Genomic DNA, 20,034 nt, shown 5'->3' on the forward strand with positions numbered 1-20,034 from the left:
GGAAGCTTCAGGTGGAATGCGCCAAAGCGCTCCTGGCAAACCAGAGACTGGAGGGCTGCTTCGCTGCCCCTGCCTCGTGGGGCATCTGCCAGGTATTACAGCTTCTCCCTCCTCAGTGGCCCCTCTCAGTCCCACTCTCCTTTCCCCCCAAAGACACGGACGCCAAGTCAGGGAGGCCTGGCACTCATTCACAGGCCCCAGGAGAGGGAGTGCAGGAAGAGAGGCCTCATGGCTTCCCAGGAGGCTTTGTCTGCAGGAATCCCCCCAGGACAGAGGCCATACCAGAGGGGGAGGACTCACCTGGCAGAAAGGCGCCAAGGAGGGACAGGTGGGCAGTGCCGGAGGGGAAGCCAGGCCAGGAAGAGACTGGAGGGGCCGCAAACCCGGGCCTGACGATCCCCCTCCCAGGCTGCCGGCCCGCCCACTCGCCTCCCTCACGGAAACACAGCAGAACCTGGAGCACCAGCTCTGCCTCCTGGGACCATCCCCCCCCCAAGACCCACTGGGACCCTGGTCGATTCTTTAAAAGGTTCCTGGAACCTTCGTGGAGGCTGCTCTACCAAGGTGAACCTCCAGGGGGAGACCATTCTTCAAAGGATGGAGGCGGCTTCCATCCGTTAAGGGAGTGAAGATGCTGGCCTCACCCCCACTGCCCCCACGGCTGTCGGGTCTGGGCGGACAGAGATGGTTCTTGTTCATCTTTGTGGCCCGGGGACCCAGGTGGCACTAGGTGTTCAGCAGGTGGACGATCGAGTGGCTGGAGGCTGAAGACTAACTTGTATCTATCTCTGCTTCTTTTCCAAATCCCACTACAATGGCAATAAATGCATTTTTGCCCGGCCGGCGTGGCTCAATGGTTGAGCGTTGACCTATGAACCAGGAGGTCACGGTTCGATTCCTGGTCAGGGCACATGCCCGGGTTGCAGGCTCAGTCCCCAGTAAAAATAATAATAAGAGCATTTTTTTTAAAGCTACACACCCACAGAGGGTGGGGGGGGCGGGGGAAGACAGCTGATTAGAGGCTCTAATAAAATTGTGGAAAACAGGAGGCAGATGGACAAGCGGTAACTGATCAGAGTGCAGAAAGTTGAGACTTAAATGCTCTCAAGGAGCAGAGGACGTGGAGGTTGGCACAGTCACAAAGCCCATCCCTGCCTCCGGAGGCTCAGGAGGGGGTGCAGAAGGTGCCCCGAAGGCTGGGGTGCAGGACCTGGGGCGGATATTAGAGGACAGGAGGGAAGTTAGTGGAAGGAGCCACGGCCTCCCCAGTGCCCTCCGCCAGGCGGCAGAGCAGGCATCTGCCCCTCCTGACCCCGGCCGAAGGTTATGCTCAGGAAGAGAGAGGACTGTTCTGAAAACTGGGGCGTTAAGGGAAGAGTCAGACACGCCCCCTTCTCCAGCTCCTTCCCATGCTGGCTCCCCAAACACCCACAACCAGGCAGGAGAGACCTGGTACAGACGCCAAGGGGCCTGCTTGCAGCCCAGACCACCAGACAGCGGAGGAACCCCCTAAGGTGAGAGAGAGCCTGCAGCAAACAGAAGAACCTGGGTCCCAGGAGGGCCTCCTGCCTCCTTACCATCTCCTTCTCAGAGAAAGGCACCCAGGCAGCCTGGCGGGCACTGGCTGCTTGTCGGAGTCCCTGGACACCCTGTCCTGCTATCTCACACCCGCCCAACCTCCTGTGCTCTGGAAGTATGCGCCACTGAATACGCCATGCCACCTAGAATGGGACAGGACTCCTAGAAATGAATCCGGTTGGATTCACTCAGGGTGTGCTGGTGACTAACAACGGACTCTCTGGGGAAAAGAAACCCCACTTTGCAGGTGTTTGCTGGTTTCAGTGGTGTAAATACTCCCACAGCCAATTTCCAGCTGCCAACAGGAGTCGTTGATCGCGGAGTTGGGAGGAGAGGCCCACAGTTGGCTCTCACGGGCTGGTCAGAGCTGGCCTCAGCCCCCCACCATTCACCCTCCCTGGCAGTGACTAGGGACTCACTCAGCCCACTGCTATGGTCACATACCCTCTGTCTTCATTGCTTTTCTCCATGATCCGTGGCCCACGGGCCTAACCAACCTGGGAGGCAGCTCCCCTGGACCAGCGGAGAGACAGGAAGTCCATCCCCACCAGCAAAGGGGAGTCAGAAGCAGCGGTTTCATATAAAGCGAGGCTCCTGGGGACTGGCTCGCTCCCCATCGCATCCTGTTTTCCACTGGCTGCTGCCCCTGAGGTGAGAGGCCTCAGGAGGGAGCTGGGCGTGGTCAGCCCCTGTGTCTCGTCCTTGTCCTTGGAGAGGCTGCCGGGCCGGGACCCTGGGGCCAGGTGTGACCAGCACGGGCTTTGCTTGGGACTGGGGCTCTGAAAGGAGCTGGGGGTCTTCTCAGGGTGAGGGGACGAAGAATCAAGTCCTTCCAGGTCTTCAGACCCCTCTGGACATAACCTTGCCGTGAAGCGCCCCCATGGCCTCAGTTTACCCACTCACAGACACGCATTCAGATGCCAGGGAAAGAAGAACAAACTTTAATGGCTGCCAAGAAGAGAGACCCTCCCCTTACCAGTGCTGACAGTGGGCATGGCACAGCTGTCCTAGCCCAGGCACGGTCCACCGCCGCTGGGGTGCGCAGCCCTCCCCTCCAGGACCGGGGATCCTGGGCAAGGGGCAGGCGGGGGCCTCTGGCTGGCATGGGGCTAGGCGCGCCACAGAATCGAGTTAACAGGAGGCATGTCTAAGCGCTTGCGGGTATGGTCCGTGTCCCGGCGGTACAGGTAGCCACACGTCGGCTTCTGCATGGTGCGGAAGGGGCTCAGGGTGTTGGGGTACTGGGAGGTGTAGAAATTGAAGGTGAGCTTGTCCTGGTTCTGGCTGCTGAGGTCCACCACCACCGGCATGTAAGCTGCGGCCAGAGTCTGCTCGCGGTCCTTCTTCCATGACCGGGACAGCGGAGGCCACGCCAGGGCCACCTTCCCCTTCTTGCCTAACGGTGCCGTGGGCCCACAGCTGGGTCCTGAGGGTTTCTGTGAGTCCTGGGAGGAAGGGAAGAAAGCGAGAGCGGGACATCAGACACTGGGACTTGCTGCTGGGGCAGGGCCAGGGGGGAAACAAAGGGGCCATGGTCAGGACCCCAGAGTCCTCCCCTCCCTCCTCCCCACCCCCCAGCACAGCTCTGCAGGCTGTGGAGTCAGACACCTCCCGGCAGCATCTTCATGGCTCGGTTCGCTGACCCACCCACTGCAATGCAGACCTCCACCCGCTTTGCAGAGGCCTCTGCAGGCTCAGAGGCTGGGAGCCACCCTCCAATTCCTCCCACACCCCCCTGCACTGCTGGCCAAGCACCCCCTCCCTCCTGCAGCCTCCTGCAGCCTCCTGCAGGGTCTCTCTCCTCTCTCTCCTCTCTCTCCTCTCTCTCCTCTCTCTCTCTCTCTCTCTCTCTCTCTCTCTCTCTCTCTCTCTATCATCTTCCTGCCTCTGAGTCGCCTGCCTCTTCACCTGCTTCGCACTCACGCTGAGTTCATCTTCCCGTGCCAATGGCCAGATCAGGAGGCCCTTCTCCTCAAAACCTCTTTTGGTTTCTCCTGCCTAGGAAACAAGCCCCAGGCCCCAGCTGGAAGGAAGAGCTTTAAGCGTGGGGCTCCTCGCACCCTATGTTCAGGCCTTGCCATCTCCCTCTCATCCTCTGGCCACACCTTCCCTTCCAGGCCCCAGGCCCTGGCTCAGGCAGTCTCCCCAGCCCCGCACCCTCCCTCCCTTTCCTCAGGGAAATTCCCTTTCAGCCCAGAGCTCCCTCTCACCCTTATCCTGCGAGATCCCATTCCTTCTCTTAACCAAGCATTTATGAGGACACAATGAACATGGGTTCCCGTGAACCGAATTCTGGTGAAGGCCGCTCCCCGCCCGCCAGCCGGCCCGTTCTATTTTAGAACATCCCTCATTGTTAAGTGTGTCCTGTTGTCTGGAGACACTTTTGCTGGGTGGTCAGGTATGGAGTCCACCCCCAGGAGGTCCCCGTGGCCACACTTATCACGTTTACTGACATCTCTCTCTCTCTCTCTGTCGCCGCCTCCTCGACTGTCCTCTGGCTTTGAACCCCACACTGTCTCCCGGCCACCGAATGCCCACTTCACTGGGGATCTTTGGAGGCGCCACAGGACTACCCGAGAAACGATGCCCGTGCGTCAGGCTGGCTCTGTGCTGCTTCCCAGGATACATCTGGCAGGGGGGGGCGGGGGGGGGAGTAGAATTCCTTTATGCGGAGCAGCAGCCCCCAGGAACTGGGACAGAACCCCTAGCTGCAGAGTTACTGACCCTGAGCCCCATCATTTTACAAAATCAATCCCTGGTACTCAAGTCGCAATGCACACTCCTTTGCATTTAATTTACACACTATTTGCACAATTCAAACATGCCCAGGGCTTTCCCAAAGGCAGTCTTTGCTCCTATAGGTTCCTACCCACACATATATTATATGCTCCTCAGCTTTGCATTTCAAAATTCTCCCTCTCCTTTCAAGCCAGCAGCTCTGGGGACACCTCCTCCAGGAAGGCCCTGGTGCTGCAGCCCCTGCCCCCCTCTTACCCTCCGTGCTTCAGGCCCTCCTCTTGGGATGTGAGTCTTTGCAGGGCAGGACTAGGGTGAGGCCATGCATCAGTTTGAAGGAGGCGCTCACTCGGAGTCGTGCGGGGCAGTGAGTGCCTCCTTACGTCTGGCCCCCGGGTGCTGTGCTTGCCTCATCCTAGTCCCAAATCGTGATCCTTCGGCTCCTGCTAAGGTTCCAACAGGCCTGCAAACCACTCCCAATGGTCCAGACCACATCCTGCTCGCCTGTGTCTCTGAAGCTTACCCGGTGCACACAGCCGAGCTGGAGAGGGGCGGGGCGCGAGAGTGTTCAGCAGCCTCCCCGACTCTCCCAGGCTCAGCCCTGGGATGCGGGATCACAAGCAGAGGGGCCAGCACCGGACGTGAGCTGTGATGGTGGCCACCGACGATCGTTTTCCACCACCGGCTCTGAGCACAGTAGCACCGAACTAAGTGGATGATCTCTTCTAATCCTCACAGTCATTCGTTAAGGAAGGTGTTATTGTCAACCCCATTTCAAGTTGAGAAAACAAAGTAAGGAGGTCATGTGGCTAGGAAAAGCCAGGCTGGGATTTGAACCCAGGCCTGGCTGACCCTGAGGTCCACAGCCTATACTCCATGATATATCCTGTGTCCACTACACTGTGGGGACAAGGCCTACCGAGTCATTTCTGCCCTCGTTTCATCAACTTGTGAGCTCCTGCGGGTGTGCGGGGCTGCCCTCACACCCCAGGCCCCTGAGAGGGCCAGGCTGCCAGGTGGCCAGGGTGGCTGGAACAGTGGGTTTTGAGTGCTGGACTTTGGTTCTGGGTTCTTGGACTCTGCATGGACAGGACAATGCACTGACAACTACATCATGAATTGCCATCCCTCTGCAGAGCTGACGATATGATATTGGTTGTTTCATTCATTAAAACTATCCCCCTTATATGCCAGGCCCTGGGTGTGCCAGCAACAAAGACATCACAGATGGGAACACAAACATGAAGGCTGGGAGGGCAGGGCTCCTCACCTCAGCACCTTGCCATCTGGGGCCGGATGATTCTTTGTGGGGGCGCTGGCCTGTGCATTGCAGGCCTGTCAGCAGCATCCCTGGCCTCTACTCACTCTACCCACTTTCCAGTTGTGACAGACAAAAAGGCCCCTCATCACTGCCAGCGCCACCTGCGGGCAGTGAGAGTCACTGCCGTGGAGTCCATGACAACCTCTGTCTCCCGCCCGGCCTTGAGGGTGAGAGCCTGGCCCCGTAGCATCTTCCCCTTCCTGGGCCACAGGAGCAGCTCGGGTTTCTTCCTGTGAAGCATGATTCTGAGAATGTGGGGTTCCGGCCCTCCCGACAGGACAGAAGGGCTCAGCCTGTGGCCACGGCGACGAGGGAACTGCAGAGGCCCAGCCCCCACAGCTCCTGCTCCCCAGCCCACCCTCCGTCTTAGCCACTTGGACGACGCCCCTGGGGCTCCAGAGGCTGGTGTCGGGGGTAACAGAAGCAGGTGTGTTCAGAATGGTTGGGGGTCTTACCAGAGGCCCCGCAGAAGGAAGGGTGACACTCTTTGCTAACAGAATTGAGAATCCATCAAGTGCCAGTTCTCTGAGAGCCATTGGCGATGTCTCTCCCATTCCTCACATGCAGGAACTAGGCTCAGGGGTGTCTGAGCACTTGTGTGAGTTCACGCAGGTGGTGAGGTGCTGTGTGAGCACCTTGTAGAAGCTCCACATCGAGGGACTGGTTAGTGGGGGAACCAGGAATTGAACACTGTCCTCCCTCTGTCCAGCTCAGGCCCTGGCTCTGGCTCACCTGCCCTGGGCTTACCAGTCAGCTATGTCCCAGCTGCTGCTGCTGCTGCAACCCTGGGGACCCCAGGGCCCCAAGCACATCCAGGGACGACGCCTTCACAGAACCAGGGACAGAGGGACTGTATAGTCTCCAGGAGGAAGAAGAGGAGAGGGAGGAGGAAGGGAAGATATTTGGCAAGGAGGAGGGAGAGGGAGGAGGGGGAACCCCAGGCAGCCCTAGCCTTGCCCTGCCCCTTGCGGGGGCCTAGCGAGGCCCAGGTGACTAAGCTCAGAGGGCTGAGAACACCCCCTCCCCTCCCAGGCCCAGCACAGGCAACTCTGGAGGGAGGGTGGGGCCTCACTGCATACTTTCTAGGTTAACATCTGGTTTCATTTAACCATCTCCTCCCCAGTCAGGTCCTCCCTGTCAGGTGCACGTGTGTGTGTGTGTGTGTGTGTGTGTGTGTGTGTGTGTGTGTGTGTGAGAGAGAGAGAGAGAGAGAGAGAGAGAGAGAGAGGCTTTACCCCAGGGGCCACTGGCAATTTGGGAGACATTTCTGGTTGTCACAACGAGGGGGTGGGGTGCTGCTGGCATTGCGTGGGGTGAGGCCAGGGGCCCAGCCACAGACAGCTCCACTAGGAAGCTCAACACCGATGTCAGCAGTGCCGAGGTGGAGAAACCTGGCTTAGAGGTTTCAGGACGGGGCCCTCTCCCCTACCTGCTTCCGGCAGCCCTGGCTTCAGCCTCCCATTCCACAGGGAGCAAGGAGACTTGAGGATCCCACCAGCCCCTTCCCTCCCTATTTTCACTTGGGGTTTGAGCTAGAGCCAAAAAAAAAAAGGTATCCGAGTAGAACTGTGCCTCCATGCCCCGCACCCGCTCAGGCGGAGCCCAGCAAGGCCTTTTAGACAGACGGTGCGTGTGTTTGCCCCTTACACCAGGGCTTAGAATGGGCAAGAGGATGACTCAGGAGAGGAGCTCTCTAGGCAGGGCCGGAGGACCTCATACGTGACATGACTACAGGTCTTCCAGGAAGACACCATCCTCTCAAACACTCCAGGCCCCTGGCACCTCCACCAGCCTGGCCCACGCCTGGCATTCCACCATCAGCACCTCGCTCTTGGGTGGAAAGGCCTCCTCCCTGGTGAAATGCAAATGGCACGGGGTGAGGCACCCGTTCTGTGGAACGTGCCTGGGTCTTGGAGGCTGAAGACCTGAGCTCCAGGCCGGACTCTGCCCTTACAGGTCAGGCAACCTCGGCCAAGTGGCAGAACCAGTTGCTTCATCTGCAAAATGGGGATGAGAAGGCTGCTATCTACTGCATCGGCTTGCTGTGGGGGTGCGATGCGTGTGGGAACTGTGCAAGCACAATGCAAATGGCAATTACTGTCAGCCTGCTTCTGAGCACGCTCTCTGAACCTTTATGAGAGCACATTTGCCTGCGCTGGGGGCAGGGACTCAGAAGGGCATAGAGGGGGAAGGGCAAACGGGGCCTCAGCTTCCTGAGGCTGTGTGACATGCGGCCCGGAGTGCAAATTCCAGGTCCACCACCCACTAATACCTGACCTTTGGTATTTATAATACTCTGCGCCTCAGTTTCCCCAACTAGGAAGTGGGAATAATGAGGGAATCTGTCTCATAAGGTTACCATGAGCACCTCATGGAGATAGTTCATTGAAGTGCCTAGACCTTTCAAGCACTCGATAAACTTTAGCTATGAGATGGGGTAATGCAAACTAAGAGTCCAGGAAGTGTCTTGGGGATGTGAAGGGGCAGAAGAACCAGAGGACTTGGATGGTGGCGTATTTCCTGCCCCCCACCAGGCCCTGGAGTAGGGGAACGAGTCGGGCAGTGATACTGGCCCCTAAGCCTTTGGTAAGAGGCCCCCAGCACCTAGCTACACAGGTGGGCCAGGCTGGGGCCTTTCTACTCCATCCTGTCAGTCAAACCTCTTGTGACCTTGGGCCGCCCTGGTCTAGCCTGTGATGTCATCCCACCTTGGGCATCCTTGACCAGGTTCTTCCTTGCTTGGTGGTGAGATGGGACTTCTGGTAGTCAGGAGCCCCGGGGGCTTCCAGGGGCTCTTGGCGGCTACTGGGAGTGCCCGGAGGGGAGAACTTGTGTGGGCAGTGACATTGTGATGTCTCTTTGACAACACAATTCCTCTGTCTTCCTGAGCAGAGGAAAGGCATCTGAGTAGAACTCTGCCTCCATGCCCCGCACCGGCTCAGGCAGAGGCCAGCAAGGCCTTTCAGACAGGGGGGCAGGGCTGGGAGCTGAAGTTTCAAGGCCTGGAAAGGTCTTTCTTTTAACCTTGACAATGACCCTCTCTGCAGTTCCCTCTTCCCACAGTCTCCCAGGACCCCTGAGCTGTGGGTAGTGGGACAAGTGGAGAGTTATCTAGGTACCTCCGGAAGTCCCCATTCCCCCAGGCACTCGCTGGTGCGTGCTCTCTCTCTCTCTTTCTGCCTGTCTTCTTCTTCTTCTCCTTCTCCTTCTTCTTCTTCTTCTTCTCCTTCTCCTTCTCCTTCTCCTTCTCCTTCTCCTTCTCCTTCTCCTTCTCCTCCCTCCTCCTCCTCTTCCAAGAAACCCTTACTCTTTTACCCACAATTGATGCTGTAAGAGCAATTAAAGATTTTTATCCTAAATCTGCTTAGTCATCATTTAGCCCTCCTCCTCCTCATCCTCCTCCTCCTCCCTCCTCCTTCTCCTTCTCCTTCTTCTTCTTTTCTCAAAACATGGCTTTTATTGCATCTTTAAAATGTCGCAAATAAGTCCGAGAAATCAGTCAGCATCTCGCAGTTTCTGTAGCTGGACAACTTAGATCTTGTTCATCAGCCTGCTAAATGGTTCCTTTTTCAGAAACATAGATCCATCCAAATTTTTTTCTGACAGCCTCGTTGTTAAACTGTTGTGGCTTGCTGAATCAAAGCAGGTGAATTTGATACAAGTTCAGTGTCGTTTCCTTCAAGAATCAATTCATATTTCTGGGCTTGAGACACCAAACCCTGCGGATGTCTTTTTCGCCCAAGAAATTCCTGATTTCAACAAGAGAACCATTCTCCTGAACAGCGGCAGGTGGGGACGTGAGCGCACACAGACCTCGCCCTGTAGCGGCCGCCAGTGGAGCACCCGGCCCTGTTCTGTACGGACTGCAGAGAGTGCGAATCATGGCCAGTTCCTTCCCATTTCCCCACCATTTGTCAACCCGGAGTCTCTTCTTTTCCTTTCCAAGGAGAATGAGTTCTACATTGATGTGGTTGAAGTCCCTCCGCAGGGCGCCGCTGGGGCCCTTTACAGTGACTGTGCATAGAGTGATGCCAACATTGTCTGGAACGTCGACAGTCTGACTGCTGAGCATGGTCTTCATCCTTGCCGTAAATGCAGCAAAGAGCTCTTTCTCTCTCTTCCTATGAGCCCTCCGAATTACTGAGATGATGGATGGATGGGTGGATGGATGGATGGATGGATGGATGGAAGAATGGATGGATGGATGGATGGATGGAAGAATGGATGGATGGATGGATGGATGGAAGAATGGATGGATGGATGGATGGATGGAAGAATGGATGGATGGATGGATGGATGGAAGAATGGATGGATGGATGGATGGATGGAAGAATGGATGGATGGATGGATGGATGGAAGAATGGATGGATGGATGGATGGATGGAAGAATGGATGGATGGATGGATGGATGGAAGAATGGATGGATGGATGGATGGATGGAAGAATGGATGGATGGATGGATGGATGGAAGAATGGATGGATGGATGGATGGATGGAAGAATGGATGGATGGATGGATATGAACGGAAGAGTGGGTGAGGGGATGGGCAGAATGTAGGTAGATGGATAGATGGTAGATGGGTGGTCCCTCCTGATTTGAGCCCTGCGCATCTTTTTAGCCTCAACTCTTGCTATTTTTCCTCTATGCAGTAGCTAAATTCTTAAATGTACCTTATTCTCTTCCCTCTGAGATTTTGTATCTGCTGTTTCCTCTCCTAGACCATTTAAGTAGGGGGTTAGGAGATGCAGGGATGGATGGATAGATGGGTAGACAGGTGGCTGGGTTGGTTGGCTATGGGTGAGTAGATGGGTAGATGGTCAGTAAATGGGTAGATGATGGGGGTTATGTTATAGAGGATGGGACTGTAGACCTAGGCGTCAGGCTCTTTGAGCTTGAATCCTGGAATTACTATTTTGCTGGTTGTGTAAACTTGGGCAAGTAATTGACTCTCTCTACTTCTGTTTGTTCATGTGTGAAATGAATGGACTAAAGGTCCCTATCAAGAGAGTTGGACAAAGCACTTAGGACAGTGTCTGCACAGAATCAGCACACAATAACTAGCAGCTATCAGCATGTGTGAGTAATTGGATTGATGGAGGATTGTTGAATGGGCTGCCCTGTCCCCATCTTCAAACACCAGACCCCCCTCCTCCCTTGAGTACCATCTTCCCAACACCAGACTTGGTGGGCACCTCCCAGGAATGTGTCAGAAATCCCACATGTAGAAAGGCCTGGGCTTCTTCCTGGGATGAGGGGGTCGGGTGGGGAGAGGACTGAGGGGAGGGAAACAGAGCAGCTGGTGACTTCCTGCCCGCTGACACCCGGGCTTGGGCGGGGTCCAGGACTTGTTTCCTTCCTGGCACCGTGTCAGCCCTGACTATTGGTCAGTGGGTGGACCCCGGGGCCCAGAGGCAGATTGGAAGTTGGGGTGTTGATGGCTTGTGCACTGTGCTCAGATCTCACACCCTGATGGTAATGGCCCCTAATTTCTGAGGAGGCTGGGAGGGAGGAGGGAGGAGGAGAAGCAGCAAGCAGGGCTTGCCTCTGATGAGGATCTCCAAGGCTCCGGGGTGGTAATATCTTGTTTGGGAGAGGGAGGGAAGGTAGGAGCATGGCATTCTTGGTGGAGTGGCCAGCAGGTCTGGCTCTGGGGAAAGTGGCTTGGGTCCCAGCCCAGCAGCCGTCGGAAAGGAACCCAGGAGGCTGGAGGGGGTGGAGAGGGTTTGGGGGAGCAGGGCACCGTGACTCAGCACACACCCCCCTCTGTCTCAGCCCAGGCGGGGTTGAGTGTTGGGCTGGTTGCTAGGAGTCCCAGGTGACCTGAGCTAAGTCCCATCCATCCCTGGGCCTGTTCCTTATGTGCACAGAGAGGGTGCTGGGTCCCTCCATTTTGGTCATTTGAAGAAGGGGAAGTGAACCACTTTCTGAGGACCTCAGACAGGGACCCACCCGACTGACCATAGGAGTGGGCCCTGCCAGGACTGTCCCCATCCCAGGCCATGTCACCCTTCCCGTGGGAACTTCAACAAGGGACAGTGGCTTGGGAGACCCCGTTAGGAAGGCCTGGCTAGCCCAGCTCTATCAGTCTTATTTCAGTTGTAAGTCACGCTGCCTGGGTTTAAATCCCAGACCTTCCCTTCTGAGTGACTTTCACAAGTCAGTAAACTCTCTGTGCCTGAATTCCTAATCTACAAAGTGAGGCTGATAAGAGAATTTACCTGGAATGCTTGTTGCGAGCAGTGCCTGCCTGGTGCAGGCTAAGTGCCACGCGTCATATTGTTGTTATTTCCCAACTTTGAAAGACACGGATTCAGTCCTGCCTCCCGAAGCCCATTCCTCTGACTTCTCCGCCACACTCCTGGCACGGCCTCATTTTACTGACAAAGTTCCAGGAAGGAAGAACTGTGATCTGTACCCACTCAGGGCTGGCTTGGCTCACAGGAGGATCCACTGACCACCCCCACACCGTCCCCCACACACAGCCTCCATCCCTCCTGCCTTTCTGCTGTTGAGGTTCAGGCAGGCGGTTTTAAGTGTCTTGGTCTAAGCAGGCCTGGTTACTTGAATATTCTCTCCACCCCTCCTTACCTGCTGTGTGATTTGGACAAATTACTTAACCTCTCTGATCCTTACTTATTTTTCCTTTGTTGGACCTCGAGTACAGGAGGCCGAGTTATCCACACATCTCGCGTCATGGTGCATTACCATCCCTGGCCTCCTCTCTCATTGTCTTAATTTCCCTCCTTAATCTCCAGTTTCCAACTACACTCCCCACCCACCCCAGCCAGAGGCAACCATTCTCAGGTGCTTAATGAGTATCTTCTTGTTTATATGTGTTCTTGCAAAGTATATATATTGTTCTTTTGTATGTATGTTGTTTTGATTTACATAAGTGCCATGTGTGTTTTAGATCTCATTCTGTTTACTTTGATGGCTCCCTAATGTTTTTAAGATTCATCTGTGTTGCTATATGAACATCTAGTTCCTTGCTTCCAATTACTGTGTAGTTCACCCACTGTGTTCGCCACATTTTATATCTTACTCCCCCGGGTGCTTCCAACTCCTCACCCCCACAAACAGCATGGCAATGACATCACATCCATGTCAGCTATGGGAGAAGGCATATTCCCGAGAGCCAAACTGATTGGCTATAGAGTATGAGTAAACATCATTTGGGGTCTTCTTTTCTCCATCCATAAAATGGGTGTGTTGCCCCCACCCTTGCAGGGCTGACTTGATGGTAGTGGGTTAAGGCGTGCAATCCACTCGGCCTTGTGTCTGACACAGAAAGATGCTCAGTGAATGGTAGATGTGGCTGCTTTTCTTCTCAGGAGAGAGAGAGAAATAAGTCGGACCCAGGACGAGTTGCGTAGAAATTGCTCCCAAGGCTCGAAGTCCCAGTTCAAGAGTTGGTCTCCAAAATATGTGAGAAGTGTATGGGGTAGTGCAGATCCCCCGAGGGTAAGGACTGATCTTTTTCTTTTTTTTTAAAGAAAATTTGTTATCTTTATTTTTTTAAATTTATTTTATTGATTTTTTTTTAATATATTTTATTGATTTTTTACAGAGAGGAAGGGAGAGAGATAGAGAGCTAGAAACATCGATGAGAGAGAAACATCGATCAGCTGCCTCCTGCACACCCCCTACTGGGGATGTGCCCACAACCAAGGTACATGCCCTTGACCGGAATCGAACCTGGGACCTTTCAGTCCGCAGGCCGACGCTCTATCCACTGAGCCAAACCGGCTAGGGCTGATCTTATTTTTTGTTAATCCTCGTCTGAGGATATTTTTTCCATTGATTTTTAGAGAGAGTGAAAGGGAGGGGTAGAGAGAGAGAAACATTAATGTGAGAGAGAGACATCCATTGGTTGCCTCCCACATGCACCCCAACTGGGGACTGAGCCTGCAACCGAGGTACGTGCCCATGACCGGAATCGAACCCATGACCCTTCAGTCTTTGGGCCGACACTCTAACCACTGAGCAACCGGCGAGGCCAAGGACTGATCTTGAAGTTAAAAGCTCCCACAGCCCGAGCGCAGGGCCTGCTTCAGAGGAGATGGCTGGGCCCAGAAAATGCTTAAAGCATCCCATCTCTCACTTTTTCCTCAGAGCCGGAAGTAGCCCTCACACAGGAGGTGCAGGCATTTGTTGTTCTGCCTCTGCTCTGCCAGCCAACTAGCTGTTTAGCCAGATGTGAAACTGCAACTGAATGCTGGATCCCACCGTCCCACTTTACAGATGGGAAGACCGAGGCTCAGGGAGGCTCGGTGGTCTCACAGCGAGTAGCAGAAGTGGCACTAACGTCCGCATCTCCAGGTCCCCCCTCCAGTGCTCTTTAAAAAAAAGAAAGAAAATCACCCTAGTTGGTTTGGCTCAGTGGATAGAGCATCAGCCTGCGGACTGAAGGGTCCCGGGTTTGATTCCAGTCAAGGGCATATGCCTGGGATGCGAGCTCAATCCCCAGGGTGGGGTGTGCAGGAAGCTGCCAATCAATGATTCTCTCTCATCATGGATGCTTCTATCTCTCTCTCCCTGTCCCTTCCTCTCTGAAATCAATAAAAATATAGTAAAAGAAACACTAAGAAAATGCACTCCAGGTTAAACTGTGCTCTTTATTATTTGTGGAGGTTAAGTTCAAACAAAGGCTCTCCCAACAGAGCAGATCACTCGAAAGGAAAGCCCACAAGGAGTGCTGGCTTTCCCAGTCTGTTTCCTTCCCATCCCTGGCCACACACAGATACACTTTAAATATGTACCGTTGTGATCTGCAGAGAATTTTGGGTTTTGTACTTACCAATCCCTTCTTTTTTACCAAACATACACATTACTTCAGATGGTAGAATGCGTTTTATAATGGGATGTTTTTGCATGGCCTTCAAGGTGACCTTGTAGACACCTGCCCCATCCTGTCTCCTGGGGCCCTGTTGACTTTTCCCTCAACAGCAGTCGCCAATCGGTGGTCCTAGGACAACTGGGGGTCCATGAGGTCCGAGAGGCTGGCGACCGCTGCCCCTGAGGATCTTTGCTGAACGGGCACTGCTCTCTTACAGCCCCTCAGGGCCTCTGTTCCGTCTCTGTGTTCTCTGCTCAGCATCTCCGTGCCCAAAGTCAGGGTAGGGAAGCGGGACAGGAACACGCAGGCGCTGAGTTGGGCTGGGTCCTTGAACCCACTATCTCGCTGAGTCTGGTAACCTTACATTAACAGCCCTGTTTTACAGATGAACAAACTGAGGCTCAGAGAGGTGGTAACTCAGCCCAAGTCACAGCCCCGTGAGCAGCCTCCTCAGAACTGAAACCTATTCCCCAGCAGGGACCTTCCCCACCATGTCCTGGGCCAGCAACAGAGTCCATGGTTACAGAGTCCATGGTCTCTCCCTAGCACCCCTGAACACACCCTCCCCACCCAGGGCTGGACCTTGGGTCCCACACTCTCAGGCACCAGGTCATGACCTCTCCGAGCCCCTTCTCAGGTTGTTGGGGTTCACACCAGCCAGATTTCCCCTGAGCCTGCCCAGCTCAGATGAATGCCAGGCAGGGGGTTGGAGCCCACAGTCTGCAGCCAAAGGAAGCAGTCCCCGGCGCTGGCCTGGCACCAGGTGTCATCGGCCTGGAATAAGGGGCTGGACCAGACGACCTGCAGCTCAGTATGGTCTGGGCATTAGGATGACCACAGGTCTGACCTTGGCCCATGGAGATCTGGTTGCAGGGACCTGGGAGGACGATGAAGGTGACTCTTAGGACTTCTCAGCCTGCCCTGCTCCGAGTCAGAGGGCACCCTCCCAGCCAGGAGCACTTGGCTTTGGTGGAGGAAAGACCACAGAGGCCTGAGTCTCTGCAGAGACTGCAACTTCCGGGCCCCAATCCCACCCCACATTCCAGAACTTACTACGCAATTGCCCAGCAGAGATTTAATTACAGGACTGGGCTTTGGGCTGTTTCGAGGAGAGCCTATTATTTGGCTGTTTCTTTACTGGGGGAGCAGGAGTGAGGTGTTGTTATTAGATGAAGTGGGGACCAAGCAGCAACAGTACAGGGTGCTGAGCTGGACAGACAATTGGGCCCCAGCCAGGTCTCAGGGAACTCGGCCTCGAAAGCTGGCAGGCTGACAGGTGAAACTGCAACTGTGGGCGGCACTGCTCGCTGCGGAACCCGGGCGTCTAGAGACTCCCCTGGGCCCCCACCAACAGGGGATGACACTGGGGTGTAATGGGTGTGTAGGGGCAGGGAGAGCAGCCTCAAGCCCTTCTGGTGTTCACGCATCACCCTGCTTTCCCCTTTGCCTCCAAAAGTGAGGGGACCACAAGTGCGGAGAAATGAACCACCCCTAAGGAGTGCCCTGACCCGGACACTTCACATCCATCATCTTATTTAACCTTCATAACAAGTGTCTAGGGGGGACTGCTACCGCTCCATGCACAGCTGAGAAAACTGCTCAGAATTGGGTTTGTTTGATTGATTGATTTCTCCTATATGCAAGCTGTTTACCTTCCTTTCTTCCTAAGAAATGTCCTACAGACAACTCTACTCTTTCTGTTTCTGCCACCAGCACACACGTGAGGCCCCATCCCCTCCTGCTTGTATCAATTAACCACCTGGTTATCCAGTTCACTAATGAATTAAGCCCCCTCCCTTCGCCCCTGAGCCTACACTTTTGCCTTCCCATCCATCCTTCATCCAGATGTTAGATGAACATCCTTAAAACACAGCTGTTACCAGTCACCCTTGCCTGCACGGTCAGCAGTGCCTGCTCCTGGCAGCCAGGGCTTCTCAAACCTTAACATGCTCCTGAATCACGTGGGGATCCTGTTCAAACAAAGATGCTCTCCTGGGCCCCATAATCCGTCAGCTCACTGAGACTCATAATGACCTTAAATTAATAGCCTGTTTTACAGGTGAACAGACTGAGGCCCAAACAGGTTGCTCAGTGTCTGGCACGGGGCCAGCGTGATGCAAATGCTGCTGGTTCATGGACTACATCTCTAGGCTAAACTCTTCTGCCTAGTTATTCTTCTTTAATTTTTGAATAGGAAATATTTATATGGTTGGAAATTTAAAAACGTATAAAGGTCCTCAGTGAAAATTCTCCTTCCCATTCCTATTCCCCCCAACCCTTGCCCAGTTCTCCCTACCTCCACCCTCCCCCCCCCCCAACACTTTTATTCATTTGTTATGGATCTGTCCAAAGTTTCTCTCTGAACAGATCTTATCCTGCCCCAAATGGTAGCATACTACACACACCGTTTTGTCAACAGCCTATCAGTTTATCTTGAAGATAACTGGACACGGTTGACTGACTCATTCATTTTTAGAGTTGCATTATTATTCCATTGTGTGGATGTACTATAATTTATTTAATCAGTCATCTCCAGGTGGAGTTGTTTCTGGCCTTCCCAGCTGGCCTTTTTAAGTCTTCCACACTCTGGCCAACCTTGCTGTGACCCACTTTTATTCATTTGTTATGGATCTGTCCAAAGTTTCTCTCTGAACAGATCTTATCCTGCCCCAAATGGTAGCATACTACACACACCGTTTTGTCAACAGCCTATCAGTTTATCTTGAAGATAACTGGACACGGTTGACTGACTCATTCATTTTTAGAGTTGCATTATTATTCCATTGTGTGGATGTACTATAATTTATTTAATCAGTCATCTCCAGGTGGAGTTGTTTCTGGCCTTCCCAGCTGGCCTTTTTAAGTCTTCCACACTCTGGCCAACCTTGCTGTGACCTCCATTCTGTCCCTTAATTCCCAGCCCCACCATCCTGAGCCCCCGCAGAGGCCTTCACACCTCCTCAGCCCTCCAGCCCACCCTGGCTGCTCCTCCTCTGAATCACAACCCACTGTGAGTCTTCTCCTCATTTACCGCCCCACTCTTCATCTCTCCAAACAGATGAAAGCAACTTGAACTCAGGAACCATCCCTTTGATTTCTCTGGGTCCTTCACAGCCCAGAGCTGGGCACACGGCAGTTCTGAAGAATGTAGTTACCTAGTGGAAGTTGCATACGAATGGAGCCACTCGATGAGGGCTCTGCTGGGGCTGGTTCTGGGTGCCAGAGCCAGGAGCTAGCTACCCAGGTGAGAGGACCTCAGACCTCAGAGGCCTCCAAGAAAGAAGCCCTTATCTTGTACCTGAAGTCTAGAGCACTGGGGTGGGTTGTGAGGATGTCCAGGGCATGATGGGGCATCTGGGTTCCCTGGAGCCCTTCCTCGGTAGACAGTGGGCGGAACCATGATGTGGAGATAGGAGGGTGGAAGGATGGATGGCATGTGTGTGTGCCCTAGAATGAGCTCCTTCCCTTCTCTATTAACATCCTTGTCATCCTTCACGGGCCAGTTCAAGTCTTCATTCTTCCAAGCAGCCTTCCTGGACTTCTCCAGCTCAAGCTGACCTCCCCTGCTCTAAAATTCCTGCTGTGTGTATTAGTGACAGTATCTGCATTCAGTCACCGTGGCCTGCTCCCTTGAATCATGTAAAACCTTACCTACCGGATGAGACCGCAAGGTGCTCTACAGTACTTCTCAAATAATACTTCTCAAATTCTCTTATATCCTCATGTACCCCAAACCCTCAGCACAGCACCGCGCCTCCACAGATACTCCTTGAAGGAACAGGAATTGGTTCTAGGAATGCCATGGTGGTGGGTGGGTGGGTGAGACGGGGTTGACCACAGGCATGTCTCCAACCAAAAACAGTTGGGGAACACCTCACAGCCACAGTCTCTGAAGGTCCAACTCCTCCTGCCCACTGACACTGGAGCAAGTAGAGGGGCTTTTTAAAAATGAAACTGTTGCCCTAGCCAGTTTGGCTCAGTGGATAGAGTGTCGGCCTGCAGACTGAAGGGTCCCAGGTTTGATTCTGGTCAAGGGTATGTACCTTGGTTGCAGGCTCCTCCCCATTCTGGGCCCCAATCAGGGCTCATGCAGGAAGCAACCAATCAATGTGTTTCTCTCACATGGATATTTCTGTCTTTCCCTCTCTCTTCCACTCTCTCTAAAAATCAATGGAAAAATATCCTCGGGTGAGGATAAAAAAAAAGTCACTGTCATGAAAAATAAAGACATGAGACTGTGCTAGATTAAAAGATTAAAGGATCATGATAAGCAAATGCAGTGTGTGAGTCTTGATTAGACTGTGGATTGAAAAAAAACGAAAATGACATTTTGGGAGATGATAATAGTGTATTGATGTTAAATTTGAGAGTGATGACTGTATTGTGGTCTCTTAGGAGAATATCCTTATTCTTAAGCAAAGGAAACTGAAGTACTGATGGGGGTGGGGAGATATGCCATGATATCCACAACTTTCAACCTTTAGCAAAATGAAAATCAAAAAATAAGTGTGTGTGTGGAGAGAGAGAGAGAGAGAGAGAGAGCGCAATTATGGCAACATGTTAACTATTGATAAATCCAGGAGGAAGGAATACAGGTGGTCATTTTACTGGTCTTTCAAATTTCTCAAAATGAAAAGTTGAGGAGGAAATGCCTTTAGTACAAAGAAAGATACAATTCCGACTTCCTGGGAGAAGGAGCAGGGGAAGTGCAGCAGTGGGTGCTGTTCCAGCAGCTTCGGGGAAACACTGCCTGAGACTGATCACCACCTCCCCAGCCTTCCACTCCTGCTGCCCAGAAAGCATCAGAGTCTAACCCTGAAGCCTGACTCTCCCAGCCTCGGCATCTTTCCCACCTTCCCCAGTGGACACCCCCCCACCCCGCCCCGCAACCCCGCTTAGCACCTTAAAGGTCCACAGCTCTCCCTAGCCGGTTGCTCAGTGGTTAGAGCGTCAGCCCTCGGACTGAAGGGTCGCCGGTTGGATTTCAGTGACGTACCTGGGCTGCAGGCTGGCACCCCCACTTCCCTCTCCCTCTCCCCTTCCCCATATGCATGCAGGAGGCAACCAATCGGATTTCGCTTTCTCCGTCTCCCCCTCCTTTCTACTCTCTCTAAAAATCAATGGAAAAAATATCCTCGGGTGAGGATTAACAAAAAATAAATAAAGGCCCACAGCTCATTTCCGTGGAGAGTGAGCCCAGCCCTAAGTCTGGCTCACCTTGAGTTTTTAAAAATTATATTCACTTAACTTGACCGAAAAAAAATTGATGTACAAACAACGCCAAGATTCAGCCGTCCTGCATTCTCTCGGAGCTCTGTCAATGGAGACATTTCCACCTTTGCGGGCAGATCGGGTGCGGGTTTACTGCTTCCCCGCTCACCCTCTATTTCCTGGGGGGCATTTCGCTCTGCCCATCGAAGGCGAGCTGCTTGCGGCGTCGGCACCGTCCTTCCCGAGGTTCCCACGCTGACCTGGTCATGACCCTCTTCAGAAGCGAGGGACTGGCCCGCTCCCTCCCTTCCCCAGCGGGAGGGGTGGAGGGGGCGGGCCGGGCGGAGCCCCG

General features: G+C 53.8%; 1 protein-coding gene across 1 annotated transcript in view; it reads right to left on the reverse strand.

The window, feature by feature from the left end:
* Window positions 1-13,885, reverse strand: part of GUCA1A (guanylate cyclase activator 1A (retina)) — a 23,093-nt gene extending 9,208 nt beyond the window's left edge. Inside the window, exon 1 of the mRNA XM_005885791.2 lies at window positions 13,875-13,885. The gene's annotated coding sequence lies outside the window, so the exon portion shown is untranslated. The remainder of the gene's footprint in view (window positions 1-13,874) is intronic.
* Between the last annotated feature and the right edge of the window lie 6,149 nt (window positions 13,886-20,034).

Source organism: Myotis brandtii, unplaced genomic scaffold, assembly GCF_000412655.1.
Source record: "Myotis brandtii unplaced genomic scaffold, ASM41265v1 scaffold929, whole genome shotgun sequence".
NCBI classification, from domain to species: Eukaryota; Metazoa; Chordata; class Mammalia; order Chiroptera; family Vespertilionidae; genus Myotis; species Myotis brandtii.